This window comes from Megascapheus bottae, chromosome 27 (assembly GCF_031878675.1).
Source record: "Megascapheus bottae isolate mThoBot1 chromosome 27, mThoBot2.hap1, whole genome shotgun sequence".
In the NCBI taxonomy this organism is placed as follows: domain Eukaryota; kingdom Metazoa; phylum Chordata; class Mammalia; order Rodentia; family Geomyidae; genus Megascapheus; species Megascapheus bottae.
Window position 1 is genome coordinate 3,103,513 of NC_143535.1, and position 13,957 is coordinate 3,117,469.

The following is a 13,957-nucleotide window of genomic DNA, read 5'->3' on the forward strand; positions in this document are numbered from 1 at the left end:
AGCAGCCATGCCTGTCTCTCTTTTGTGGGTGCCTCGCTTTATGACCAGCCAGCGAGTTGGACACGCATTGACATGCAGCAGAAGCACTTGGGTAGGGAGTTTAGCCCACACGAGGTCTGCTGCTCACACCCCACTCGCCCGCACCAAGACCTCTGCCTGCCACAAGTATCTCCCTGCAGGAGAGCAGGAGGCCCCAGCAGGCAGGCAGCACAGCCTGGGCTTAGCGGCAGGAGCTGGACAGGCCTTTACCGGGACACCGGCCTGGCTGCTCGAAGCCCTGCCATGCCCACAGCCCCCACCAGGGGGCGCGCCCGGAGGGCAGCGGTGGCTGCGCAATTTCGGAAGCAGTGAAGTTTTCTCCTGTCCTGCAACTGTGTTTCACTCGGCCCCAAGGTGAGATTTCTTTGTTGCAAGGCTGGGGCCTGCAGGCCAGGACGCCGCCCGAGGAGTCCATCTCTTATGGTGTGGGGTTGTTTACCAGCTTTCCAAACTAAGGAGTGACAAGGAGCTGGAGGGCCCTGGAGAGAGGCTGGCAGCTCAGACGGACAGACAAGACAGACAGAAAACAAGATGTTCGAGGGGGAAACCACAAGGTGCCCGTGGCTGCCGATTGCAGGTAGGGTTCTGGGGATGGAACATGGGTGCTGGTGGGGGATGGTGGAGGGACTTACCAGGAGAGAGACAGAAATGTGGGGTAAAAGGGTAGAGTGAGGCAAAAGGGTGGTCAGCAGAGCTGCAAGGCGGCCCTGGGAGGCTGGGGGGGGGAGGAGGGGGGAGGGCACAGGGCAGGAGAAGAAGAACAAACGAAATAAGGTTGCAGGGTGTGCTGCAGAAGCCAAGTGGGGGTGGGGGGGATGGGGAGTGGAACCAGAGCCTGGAGCTGGTTCCAAGTTGCTTTCAAGGCAGCTGCTGTAGAAACTTCGGAAGAAAGGAGGAGAGGAAGGGAGAGGGACGCTCGATTGTGCAAGAAAATGGAAAGTGAGCAGGTTCCTCTGGAAGCGGAGATCTAATCTCCTCTAGCCACACCCACCCTGGCCCAGCCTCAGCTAGCAGGAATTCTGTCTGCTCCCCACTGGGAACCAACAATGCCATTTTCCGTCACCCCCCCCCTTCCTCCCCTCTCCCAGCCCCTAGCTACCCCAGGGTAGAGGCCTGGGTGTCAGGAATTCTGTATTCTGGCCCGAGATTGCCACTTATTGGCAAGACTAGCTTAAGCAAAGAAACCCTGGAGTTTCCTCTTCCTTTGTCTAGAAATGGGAGATAATAATATATTACTGATGAGCCTTCCAGGAGTTTCCTGAGGACTGAATAAGTAAGATAATATGAATAAATGCTCTTAATAGATTATAATTGCTAGCTAAATAAAAGTTGGCATTAATAATAATTAATAAGTTAATATAGCCTTACTACTCCCAGCAGGGGTTTGCCTACTGAGCCTTGGAGGAACATATATATATATAGAGATATATATCTATATCTATATATACACACACACATATATATATACACACACACACACACAAATATATATATATATATATTTGTATTCACATCTTTTTCTACAATTTGTGAGAAAATTTAAACACAGAACTCTACTTTTTAGCCTAATCTCTTTGACAGGTAATTGGAAAGCTTGGTCCCCATTCTCTTTTGTCCACCTCAAATGCTCTTTTTTTGTTTTGCCTGTCCTGGGGCTTGAACTCAGGGCCTGAACACTGTCCTTGGGCTTTCTCAAGGCTAGAGCTCTATGACTTGAGCCACAGCACCACTTCCACCTTTTTCTACATAGGTGGTACTGAGGAATCAAAGCTAGGTCTTTGTGCTTGCCAGGCAACCACTCTACCACTAGGCCAAGCTCCCAGCCCTCAGTGCTCTTGTATCCCCAGCCTCAACCCCATTTTCCATTGCTAAGACTGACAGGTGGTGGTTGGTGGCATCTGCCCACTTCCCCACGTGATGCTTTGCTTTGTGTTCTGGACACTGCCCACACACCCAACGTCACACGATGCCTCTGGTGCTTAAAGAAGTGAATGGTGGCTGTGTGGTGACCCCACATCATTCTCTCTTCTTGGGGTACTTTTCCCAGGCCACTGTAACTTTTCAGTTTAGTGAGTCCGATGGAGGGTGGGCTCTGTTATGGGGTCTCCGGCTGCCGTTGAAGGCCAGGGTGGGCACCTGGAGCCCCACTCAGCTCCCAGCAGCAGTGTTGGGTGGGGAAGGAGATGGAGACCAGGCAGAGTCTTTCTCTTCCTCATCTGTCCAATGAAGTCTTTTCTACCCTTCCTTCCTGCGTCTGTCCTACATTTTGGAAGCACTTGAGATTTTTATATTATTATTTGCTAATTGTGAGAGACTGGGACTTGAACTCACTGTCTGATGCTTGCTTTACGCCTGAGGTTTTTTTTTTTTTGTGTGTGCCAGTCCTGGGCCTTGAGATCAGGGCCTGAGCACTGTCCTTGGGATTTCTCAAGGCTAGAGCTCTACCATTTGAGCCTCAGCATCACTTCTGGCTTTTTTCTATGTATGTGGTACCGAGAAATCCAACCCAGGTCTTTGTGCATGATAGGCAAGCACTCCCGGCCCCTTCCCCTGAGATTTTTTTATTTGCACATACCAACAGTTTGTAAGTTTTTAGGTACTCTATCTCATTATCTGGCTTCAAGCTTCATACTAATGAATTATTCACAGTTTACTACTAAAATCATTTTGCTTTTTGCGGGGGGGGGGTGTCATGGGTCTTGAACTCAGCCTGGGCGTTGTCTCTGAGCTCTTCAGCTCAAGGCTACCGCCCTACCTTTGAGCCAAGTGCCACTTCCCATTTTCTAGAGGTTAATTGGAGATAAGAGTCTCAGGTCCTTTTTTGCTTTTTAATAGTTTTTAAATCTTATTGTTTTATTATCTTGAATAAGTGTACAAAGGGCTTTCATTGATGAGTAGAATGTATCCTGCTTGGTACCCATCCTTCCTTCTTATCAGTGATATACATAGCTCAACTTCAAAAAGTTTGTGTCCTATCTAAATAGCATGCATATATATATATATATATATATATATACACACACACACACACAACACATACAGAACAATTTCTATTTCTTAAAGCTATGAAGCACATTTGTGAATATAGTTATTGCTGAATATGCAGAATATGTGCTGAGATATATTTAAGTAAAACCATACAGCAATATCCACCTAGGATACTTATATAGAGGCCTATATAATGGAGAAAAGGAATAAGTACACCTCTCCATCAGCATTTCTGCTGTTTCAGAATCCAGAAATGACAATTCACAATTCATGGGGTTAAAAGAAATTATAGTCAATTTCTGCCCTGTTTCCAGTAATGAATATCAATATCTCACCTCTCTCAGACAGACTGTCAGCAACTTCAGATATTTTTAAATGAGTTTAAAAAATACATTTGCAAAGTCAATTATTTTGAATCTCATCCGAGGCAATTAAAAAACATCCTGACATTTCAGGTGATATTTTTCCCAAGTAAAATAATTATAAATAATACTAATTATGAACAAATCATTCAGTTACTCTCAGTCTCATTCAACCTTTAGGTTAATAAACCAATCCATTAAAATTCATCTTGCTCAAAGGACCAATTTGTTAAAAAAAAATGTGGCGACCTTTTCACCACAAGTCTGATTGATATTTTCTTTAACAATAATCAGAACTGTCTTTCCCAGAACAGACTGTGGTCAAGTGGTAGGTGTAAAAAGTTGGGTTCTTTTACGCTTTTCTTAATAATACTTCAGAGATAAATTCAAAATGTTATGATGATGATGACAAAGCTGGTGATGATAATGTACTAAATGAAAACTCTAGTCTCAAAGACTGCATTTAAGTGATATCTCAAAGTCTTACAGAATACAGTGATATCCTTCTGAATGCAAGAAAATGGGTTTAAATATTCCCCTGGGTTTAAATATTCTCTGCTGTTTCATTCTTACAAAATGTGCAGGGCAAGAATTATAAATATGACCCAGGGATCAAATCTGGTCTGCAACTTGCTTTTATAAATACAGTTTTACTGGAATAAGGATCCACCCATCCATTTTTACAAATTTTTATCTTGGACTGCATTTCGATGACAAAGACAGCCATGAATAGTTATGACTAAGAAAGACCTCAGCTTCTTATCAGGCCTACCCGTCGTGTAGTAGGGTAATGGGGGGAAAATTAGCCAACCTTTGAATTTATAACAGCAAGTTGCATCCAAGCAGCCCTTTACCCTTGGACAAGTCCAAGCACATTTTGTTGTGCGGGTTTTGTGATGCTGATATCACGGATGCAGACGTGGCCGAATTGCCTGCCCTCGGCCAGCCATGGAGTGGTAGGTAGAACAAGACGTTGTGTAGGGAGACGGCATGGCAAGGCCACCAACATCCTTTTCTCCAAGAGGTAGCCATTGCCAGAGGACAGCAGAGTCAGCAAATGCTTCACGCTGTCCCCTCTTATCTGCCCTTGGATGACTTTCCACTCCCTGTTCTCACAACCATGGCTGTATGGATAATCAGAAAGAAAAGTAAGCAGCGTGGCCATCAGACAAAGCTAAGCTTTATCATACCAGCTCTTGACGACCCATCTGCCCTGCAGCTGGCACAGGGCATGCATAATCCGAACCCGAAAAGAACAGAAAAGGCTTTGTGTTTTGGAACATACTATCTTTTACAAAGCTTTCTCTTTGAACTAGCAGATCCCTTTTTAATTATGTTTCTTTTTTCTAATTCAAATTTATATCAAATTGTCCCCCCCCCACCATACCCGCCCCACCACTGGAGTTTCTGACATCACCTCCCCGAGTAGACTTTGTGGGGGTAGCGCTCGGGAGAAGGGGAGATCGAAAGGGAGCCCTGCTTTTAGGTCTTCAGCTATAAAACAGGGATTGCTAGCAGAAACCCAAAACATTCTTTATCTATGTTTTCATGAAAAGGGGTGCTAGGTAAAACAGAAGAGTTAGAATCAGAAATGTCTACATGGAGCCTTTCCTGAAAATTCCAGGCGGGAGACAAGAACTTAAACCATTGAATGCCAATTTCTGTTCAACCAATTTTGACTTGTGCCTCCAGCTTTCTCCATGTACCGCTTGAAGCGAAGAGTATCTTAGCTGACTGAGTTTCTTACTTGTCTTAGGGAATGGCTTTCTATGAAGCCAGACCCAGGCCTCTATCTATGTTCTGATCACAGACTAAGTGCTGGGGTGGGGTAGAGATAAAGTCTTCACCAGGCATGCTCCAAGGAGGAGTGTGTCTTCCTGACTGAGAGGCATGAGAGACCGTAGAAGTCATGGCCTCTGGAGAGGCTTGGAGGACACATGAGCTTCAGACACTTGGGAATGGAGGAGATTGGGCACTGCAAGGGGATAAAGAGGCCGAGTCATAGGAGGGTGGGGTGGGGGGTTGTGTTCAGAAAGTGCCCTGTGTGAAGAGCGTGTGCGTAAGAGGATAGAGAAAGGCAGGGTTGGTGAAAATCAGATTCTGGAGGGACGTGGTCACAGGTATAGCAGTTTGGCCTTCGCTCTGTAAATGGTGACACCCATACAGTATTTGTGTGCAGAATTAAAAGATGGAGAAGGACCCCAAAACCACAGCTTAGGGAAGAGGACAACAGATATGTGCTGGGAGTTTGGGAGCAGGCTGCCCTGCGCTGTCTCATGACCCCGGGGACTGTAGGTTCTAGCACAGGGGTTTCCTGGGGTCATTTATTTAATGGCATGCCAGGAGCATTTACTCATAAAACCAAAAAGCCATTGGGGACAGAAATAGGGGATTTGGTTACTTCCCAGACAGGATACAGGTTGGGTGATTATACATATGATTCATCGAGGTCAGGAAACAAGCTGTCCACAAACACCCCCACCCCCACCTGAGTCCAGTGACTCACGTCTTCTTCACTTTGGGCCATGGGGAGACTCAGGAGTCTGGGCAGAATCTGCACTGTGATGTTAAATTATACATCTTTTGCCATCCGTATTTGTAAGAGAAACATGGCTCTCCATTCACGCAGCGGTGCGAGCAGTAAGCATTGACTCAACCCCTGCAGTTTTAGGCCTAAAGGATGGGACGTTATAGAGTAGTTTCCATCACCAAATCTTCCTCAGTTCACTTGGTCAAATAGACAAGAGATCAAACAATGAGAAGAGAAGCCCGAAGCATTATGCAAGCAGAATGCAGAGGGCACTGCAGACTAGAAGGAGCCACACGCTGACGGCTCACGCCTGAATTCCTAGTTACTCAGGAGGCTGAGATCTGAGACCTGCAGCCCAGCAAAAACGTCCCCACGAGACTCTTACCTCCAATTAACCACTCAACAACTGGAAAGTGGCACTGTGGCTCAAGTGGTAGATTGCTAGCCTTGAGCACAAAGAGGCTCAGGGACAGCGCCCACGCCCTGAATTCAAGCTCCAACAACAACAAGGAAGACAGACTTGTAACCGCCTTGGAGGGGTGGCATTGGAGTGGGTCTTAAAAAATAGCTAGCTAGCTATTGTAATTTGGCAATCGAACACTTTCCCTGGGCCAACCATGGCATCTTATACTTTTTTTTTTTTTTTTTTGGAACTGACGTTCAAGGAGAGCCCCTAAATGTTAAATATAGTTTGGCATCCACAAAACCACAAACCAGGGTCTCGCCAAGGGAGTTTACATTCCTACACAAGACCCTCATCGAGCAGCAACGAGGACCTCCTGCCAAGCAGGGACAGTGACAAGAGCACAGCTCTGGCCCTTTGGTAGGGATGGAAAAAGAAACCTCAAGGTTTGGGAGCATGTGACAGTAGGGTTGATACACGTGCTTGAATTAGGATAGACAAACTGCCCTGCCATGGAGTGGACAGACAGAAGACAGACACTATTCATATGCAGAGATCCCAGCCATGGCGCATGCTCAGTGCCCTGTCCTTCCAGCGAATGGAGTCTGTGATGGAGTACTTAGAGTATGGCAGTTTGGACTCATTGGTAATTTCAGTCTGATTGTCCTGTCATGGTGTGGTGCCATGAAGATGGAAACAACTTAGGACACTAACCACTTTCTTGCTTAAATAATATTCAGGTCAAATTCTGTAAGAGCCTGTTGTGGTTCGGAGGCCACAAAATACTATGTATTTCATCAGGTTGACTGAACTAAACAGGTCATGAGGTAGTTTCTGATTGGTGCCTGCTGGGACGGGACTTGACCTATATACCAGAAAGACCTAGGCGAGAAACAACGCCTTAGCTCATCACAGGTGTGGAGACATCCGATGTAAGCAATCGCAGAATCACAGAGGTAGGAAAGACTCAGGGAACTCACAGTGAACCTGGTACCTGCCTCTGGGCAGAGACATGTCTATCTGGGAAGATGTTATAAATTCCAGAATTCATTACTTTAGCAAATGTATAAAAAGGTATCTATTCTAAGTCTGGCTTCCTTCAGGGTGAGCTACGCTGCCTGGCCTTGGGCAAACCTCTTTGAACCGCTCATTTTACAGTAGAACTCAACCTATAGCATCTCCTTTTCATGGGCTTGGCAAAGGGGAAATGGTTGTCTTTGGGGAGTATTTTGTGTTTTAAAAAATAGCCAATTGCCATAGCCAATGGGCCCAGCTGGATGAGATCAGGGTTTTTTTTTTTAATGAAAATGAATTTAAATGCAACTATAAAATTGTGAGCTGATATTTTTGCTTGCTTCATAAGTGATTCAAAAGGGACTTACCAGAAATGGCCAAAGAAATAACGATGTATTCTCCCTTGTGGCCAATCGGAGGCACATGGGCCACTAAGTCACTTTCTTGCACACTTCTTGGCCAACTGCTTAAGGTCAGGAACCCTGACTTGTCTATGTCCAATGCTGGCATACCCCCGGGAACAGTGCATGTTGGGGCTGAATTATCAAGTGAGTTTCAAAAGAAACAAGGTCATTTCTTTCTAGTTATGTCACATATTCTTTCTCCATTTTGATTTCTTTTCTTTCATCTGCAAATTAAGGTCCACAATGCACGTATTGTAGATTGCCTTAAGTGAAGTAACACAGGGGAACCAACCTTAGCTTGGCATCTGATACCGAGTGATCACTCAATGAATATAATCTGTGACTATAGAAGGGCGCTGAGCATAGGCAAATACACATTTGTTTCTTCTCCTGTTAATTCTTTAAAGCATTAATCATGGCAGATGCACTTGGTGCCTGTGTTGGCCAGAAGGATTTAATCACGGGTGACTGCTTTGTCTGTCTTACACAGCACCAGATTTTTTGGAAGGAACAATGTTTTCTGGGGGTGGGGGGGTGGGAAGAGCAACAAGTTATCTGGATTTAAGTTTATATTTGCAAAATGTGGGTCGGAGGCATTTTTAATTGAATGCAGCCATTTTGTATCATGTTGATTTCCTCAGGATGTGAGTCAGAGAAGAAGAAATGAAGTCTTGTCCCAGGAAGAAAGGGGAAGACTGGCAGAGGCATTTTTCACTGGTAAGGCAATTTACACACTTGTCCTTTTCATAATGACTCATGGTCTATGATACATTTCATAGCAATGCCTACGAGTTTCCAAATCTGGAATTGGACGTGCCAGCCAAATAAGGAGAGAGAGGAAAACAGCCTGACTGCACCTAGCTACCATTCAGACTTCTACCACGGAGCGGAGGGAAAATGACTGCTTAGTGCTCCACTTTTGGGAGAAGCTTTCAATCCATTAAGAAAGAGAATTGGCTAATCACTTCCAAATGTCTTCAGCAAGCAGAGGAATTCAACTGCATTTTTTAAAAAAACAAAAAACTGGTTTCAAGCATTCCAGAGCCGGGGGGAAGTCATCTTTGAAATCACTTCTTTAAATTTTTTTTCCTTTTACAAGGAGTTAACTTTTCTAGTTTTCGTTGCTCTCATATTGGCTGATCTAAGCATATCACAAAATGACACTGTACTTTATAAAACAATTATGAAAATCAAATTTTTATTTCCCTATGAAAGCAATCCCAACTTAACACACACACACACACACACACACACACACACCCCTCTCACATGCCCAATTTGTCCAGACATCAGGTCACTTGGGGTTAGTACTCTGAGCCAGCTAGTTTAATACTAGAATTGAAGCAACATTTTGCTAGATTCACCCGAGTATGCCCAGGATGAAGTGCCATGAAAAGTATCTTATAGGTGTTTAAAACATTGACTGAGTGGGTGAATAAGGTCTCTAATTTGCATAATAATGTGATATTCTTTATGTAAAGTTTTAGCTGCCTCAAAAAAAAATTTCCATCTGAGGTTGTCTTACTTTGATGCTCCTCTCTCCCTGAAACTTCCCAAATCTTACCTTTGGTGATAAAGTGTTTGCATCAGACTGGAGACCTGAATTTTGTCTCCAGCTGTTAGTCCATTTTCTTGATTCAATTTTATGGATTTCACTTGGTCACATCTACTTGAAGATGCAAATCTTCAACCTCCTGCTCAGACGATAAGAGAACAATGGCAAGAGAGCACACCAGATGAACCCATCTCTGTTTTGAAAGTATGTTGAAATCTCATTGTTGTAACTTGCTTGACTGCAATCTGCAGTCTGTTCCTATTGTTTTCTGACTTTGATCTCAACTTCCCATCACCTTTCCACAAAAGTATCTTGGTTTTTTTCATATGCTCTGATTCTGAAATATTAATGTCATATGGAGGGTGCCTTCAAACCCTTTCTTGGTGAAACAATGACTGAGAAGGCACGGCTATACCATGTCATGAGATCTTTCTGCTCTAAAATTTCTTCATCACAGAAATCAGTAACCTTGGCTGTTCCTTTCATTGCTTCCCTGGAGTCCAAAGGCATCCAGAGATGGGTGCTGATTGATCAGAAAGGCAGGGAAGCAGAGGAGACGGTGTCAGACGCCCGTCCATCCTCATCCCCTAGCACACGAGCTGGCACTGAATGTATTTGTCATGTAGAATTGGAATCTGGGGTACAGTCATGACTTTGTCTAGGACAAGATGGCCTCTCGCAGGCTAATGCCACTTATAGAGGATCCTTGTCTGTCTATGAAGGGCCAGAGAGGGGAATGTCAGAGTCCCAGGGCCAAGGCCTGTGAGACTCTTGTTTCAGAGTGAAGTTGTAGTTTTTAAATGAGTACCCACTGGTGGGTTTTGTGTGAGTAACCAAAATAAAGAGGCTCTTGGTGACCGAATTGTGGATTCTTATATCATTATTATTATTATTATTATTATTATTATTATTGTTTTGTTATTGTTGTTGTAGAGCTTGAACTCTGGGCCTGGACACTATCCCTGAGCTCTTTTTTCAAGGCCAGCTCTCTACCATTTGAGCCATGGTGCCACTTCCTGGATTCGTATTTTGATTACTATGTCATTTTTTTGAAAACAAATTCCTATAGCCCCTCAATTTATATTTTTCCTTTGCATATCTTAATTCACATCCATTTTGGTCATCCTCACTGTTGAAATAGAATTGAACAGTCTGAAGATCAGTTGAGAAACTCTTTGTTAAAATCTGGATTCATGCATCTCAACAGGAAGAATGTGGTGCCAAGCAACTCAGATGGTTGTGAAATCAGTTAAACTCGGTTTCTAGAGTGTCTGAGTGATCTGCCACTTTCTCTTGGATCCAAGGCAGAACAGCCAGAAAGAGGCCTTCACAAAGGTCGGCGTGAGGAGTCACTGGAGTCCATGCTGGAAGCTGGGTGGCCTAGCAAAGTCATTTGTCAGTGAAAGGAGTCTGTACTTGCTAAGAAAGTTATAAACTTGTGAAGGAATCATTTCCCTTTGTAAAAGTGGTTGTGTTCACACACCTGGAACCATAGGTACTGTCTTCAGTTTCTAATTATGTAAGTCTAAGGTGAGGGAGACCCAACAATTTGCCACCAATAACTCCGATGGCACAAACACCAATGCTAATGATGTATGTATGATGATATATGTGTGTGTATACACACACACACACACACACACACACACACACACACATATATATACATGGTACGGGGATCATATCCTGAGGACAAAGAGCTACTGGATTTTCCCCGGGACTGCCAAGATTGACAAAATACATACTCCATGACTGCTGCTCTTCTCTGAAAGGGAATTTACATAAGCCATCAATGACCCAAACCACAGGCAGACCTCTGTGAGTCAGTGTTTGTATAGAACTGCAATGAACACTAGGAGAAGAAAGAATTGGATTTTTTGTTGGTTTGTTTTGTGTTGTTGGTAGTAGAGATTGAACTCCGGGCCTTGTATTAGCTATGCCTCTAGGCCTTTTGGTTTTAGTAAGTTTGCCTTTTGTTTTGTTTCCTTTTAAAGTCTTAAGTTTTTCCATAGAGTAGCTTTGGATCAAGATCTTCCTACTTCTGCCCCCCCCCCACCCAAGTAGTGGTGATTATGGATGTGAACCACCATACCCAGACTCTTTTGTTTTATTTTATTTTTATTTTTTTGCCAGTTCTGGGGCTTGAACTCAAGGCTTGAGCACTGTCCTTGGACTTTCTCAAAGCTATAGCTCTACCACTTGAGCCACAGCACCAATTCTGGCTATTTTTTTTTTTTGCCAGCCCAGGAGCTTGAACTCAGGATCTGAGCACTGTCCTTGGGCTTTTTCAAGGCTAGAGCCCTACCACTTGAGCTACAGTATCACTTCTGGCTTTTTTCTATGTATGTGGTACCAAGGACTTGAACCCTGGTCTTTGTGTATGCTAGGCAAGCACTCTACCTCTAGGCCATGCTCCTGGACCCTTTCGTTTGGTTTTAAGTTAAGCTTTTCAGTTTTTTTCATGACTTTATAGAACATCTTAGTGTTCTTAGTGTGGTTTGTCGCAATCTCATTCTTTGTTTTTCTCCCACTTTTAAAAATTAGTGCATATTAATTATGCAATATGGAAGGGGTTGGTGGCACGATTCTCACGCATGGGTGTGATAGACTTGGATCACATGCACCCCCTGTAGTCCAGTCTCCTGCATCACTCTAAAATTATATTTCATGAGTCCTACAACTAAAGAGAAAATGGAATGTGACTCCAGTTTCTTTCAGGTCCTCATTCAAGATTGCCACACCTTTCCCTTTACATGGCATGTATCCAGGGGGACGGTTACCACCTGGGGTGGATTAAGTGAAAGGTGGAAGATGGACATGTTCTTCTAGAGGAGAGGAATGGATTCTGTTTTAGGAGGGATCGGGAGAATTTCTTAAGCAAGTCTGCTGGGTTGGCACATGGTGACATCATCCAGTGTGGGCGTGGAGAAGGGCTAGGGAGGAGGCGATGTTTTTATTCATGGCAACTGGCGCTCCTGAAGTCTAAGGCCACTGGTGGGAGAGGAGACTTAGCGGTGAAACCCTGTATAAAATATCTTTTCAGCCCTTCTGCTTCCCCATGAAGTAGCGGACAATATCCTGACATCTCAAAAGTTGTCCAAAAGGAAATAAGACCCAAGTCTATGCCTCTACAAATATTTATTCAAAAAATAAAACAAGGCCAAACATAACACAAAAAGTATGCCATAAATGTTCCATTTTAGATTTTTTTTCACTTAAATGAACCAGTTGACTGAAATTTTAAAATAGGGATCTCATGTCTTCCCCACAGAGGATTCTTTTTCCTAGCCCCGTGTCTCCATCAAGCATACCCAGTCCATATCACTCCACCAACTCACTCTCTCACTCTCTCACTCCACGAAGTTGGTTCAGAATTAGGAGTACTTGTATAGAAAGTTTCTATTTTCCAGATCTACATGGGTGAGAGCTGTTAGCCCTCTGTTGGTTATTAAAGGTGATTTCCATGAGAAAAGTTCCATGATTCCATGCTCTTTGCCTCAAGGTGGTGGCTCTACCATTTTGTCAGTGTTACTCAGTTGGCACTTTGTAGGTATTGGCTGCAGTTCTTAAAAAAGATATACACAGGAGTGTGGGCTGCTTTTTTCAATGGTAAGTTCGTAAACTTAATTAAGAGATAGGACCTAGCTACATGCTTTAAAAGAGAGAATAATGGAACCCTTCATCCAGATGGTCTCTTTGCTAGCATTTTTAAAAAAAGCTGTTTTCTGGAGTATGAAAACTGTATTTTAGTGTTTTTCTTGAAAAAAAAAAGGTTATAAAACATAACTTGGGAAGGCAGTGTATAGAAGTTTTTTTTGTTTTTTTTTTTTTGCCAGTCCTGGGCTTGAGCTCAGGGCCTGAGCACTGTCCTTGGACTGTCTCAAGGTTAGGTTAGACTTCTACCACTTAAGCCTCAGCACCACTTCCGGCTTTTTTTTTTCTATGTATGTGGTACCAAGGAATCAAACCCGGGTCTTCGTGCATGCTAGGCAAGCACTTTAACGACTAGGCCAAACTCCTGGCCTTGCATAGAAGTTTTGTGGTGGCTGTTGTCTTCATTTGTGCTGTGGTGACTAGATGGCTTATACACTATGGAAATGAAATCTCGCCGTTCTGGAGCCTAGGGGGTCACTCAACTTTCATGACCTGATTTTTTTTTCTTCAGAGTCCACTTTCTAATAGCACCATATAGGAATGGAGCTGCCAGTCTGAGTCTCAGGGGGACACATTCGTTATGTACATTTTAGCAACGAAATCTGTAATGTATGACAGAAGTTTTAAAAATCCTTATTGGTCTTCTTTCACACTCACCGTCAATTTCGTGTAAAGCAAAACAGAATCACCACTTTACTGAACCTGCGGGGTTGTGGGACAGGGGAAACGATGGTGTCTGGGTAAAATATTTATCACTATGCATGGCTGGAATGAGTTGCAGTAAACTGTTATAATAGGTGTAAGGTAGTGAGGCCCCTAGGGAAAGATCCAATAACATTATCCAAATCAGGGGGCTGTTTCTCCATTAGCTACTTGTTTTGGAGAGGAGATATAAATCAGAAAAGTTACTATTGCCAACGTTACTTTATTGAGAGTACAGAGTTAGCAGCAGAACAATGAATGCCAGGTAGACAAGTAACATTTTATGTGCAGGGGAGAATAATAAGT

General features: G+C 43.7%; 1 long non-coding RNA gene across 2 annotated transcripts in view; it reads left to right on the forward strand.

Annotated features, from left to right (window-relative positions):
- LOC150045449 (uncharacterized) overlaps nt 1–13,957 on the forward strand; it is a 123,943-nt gene that overhangs the window by 48,492 nt on the left and 61,494 nt on the right. Inside the window, exons 1-2 of one of the 2 annotated variants that reach the window (XR_016532795.1) lie at nt 560–616; nt 8,382–8,457. This is a non-coding gene — a long non-coding RNA (uncharacterized LOC150045449). Of the gene's footprint in view, nt 1–559; nt 617–8,381; nt 8,458–13,957 lie in introns of those variants that run through there. The other variant, XR_016532796.1, reaches the window with a different exon arrangement.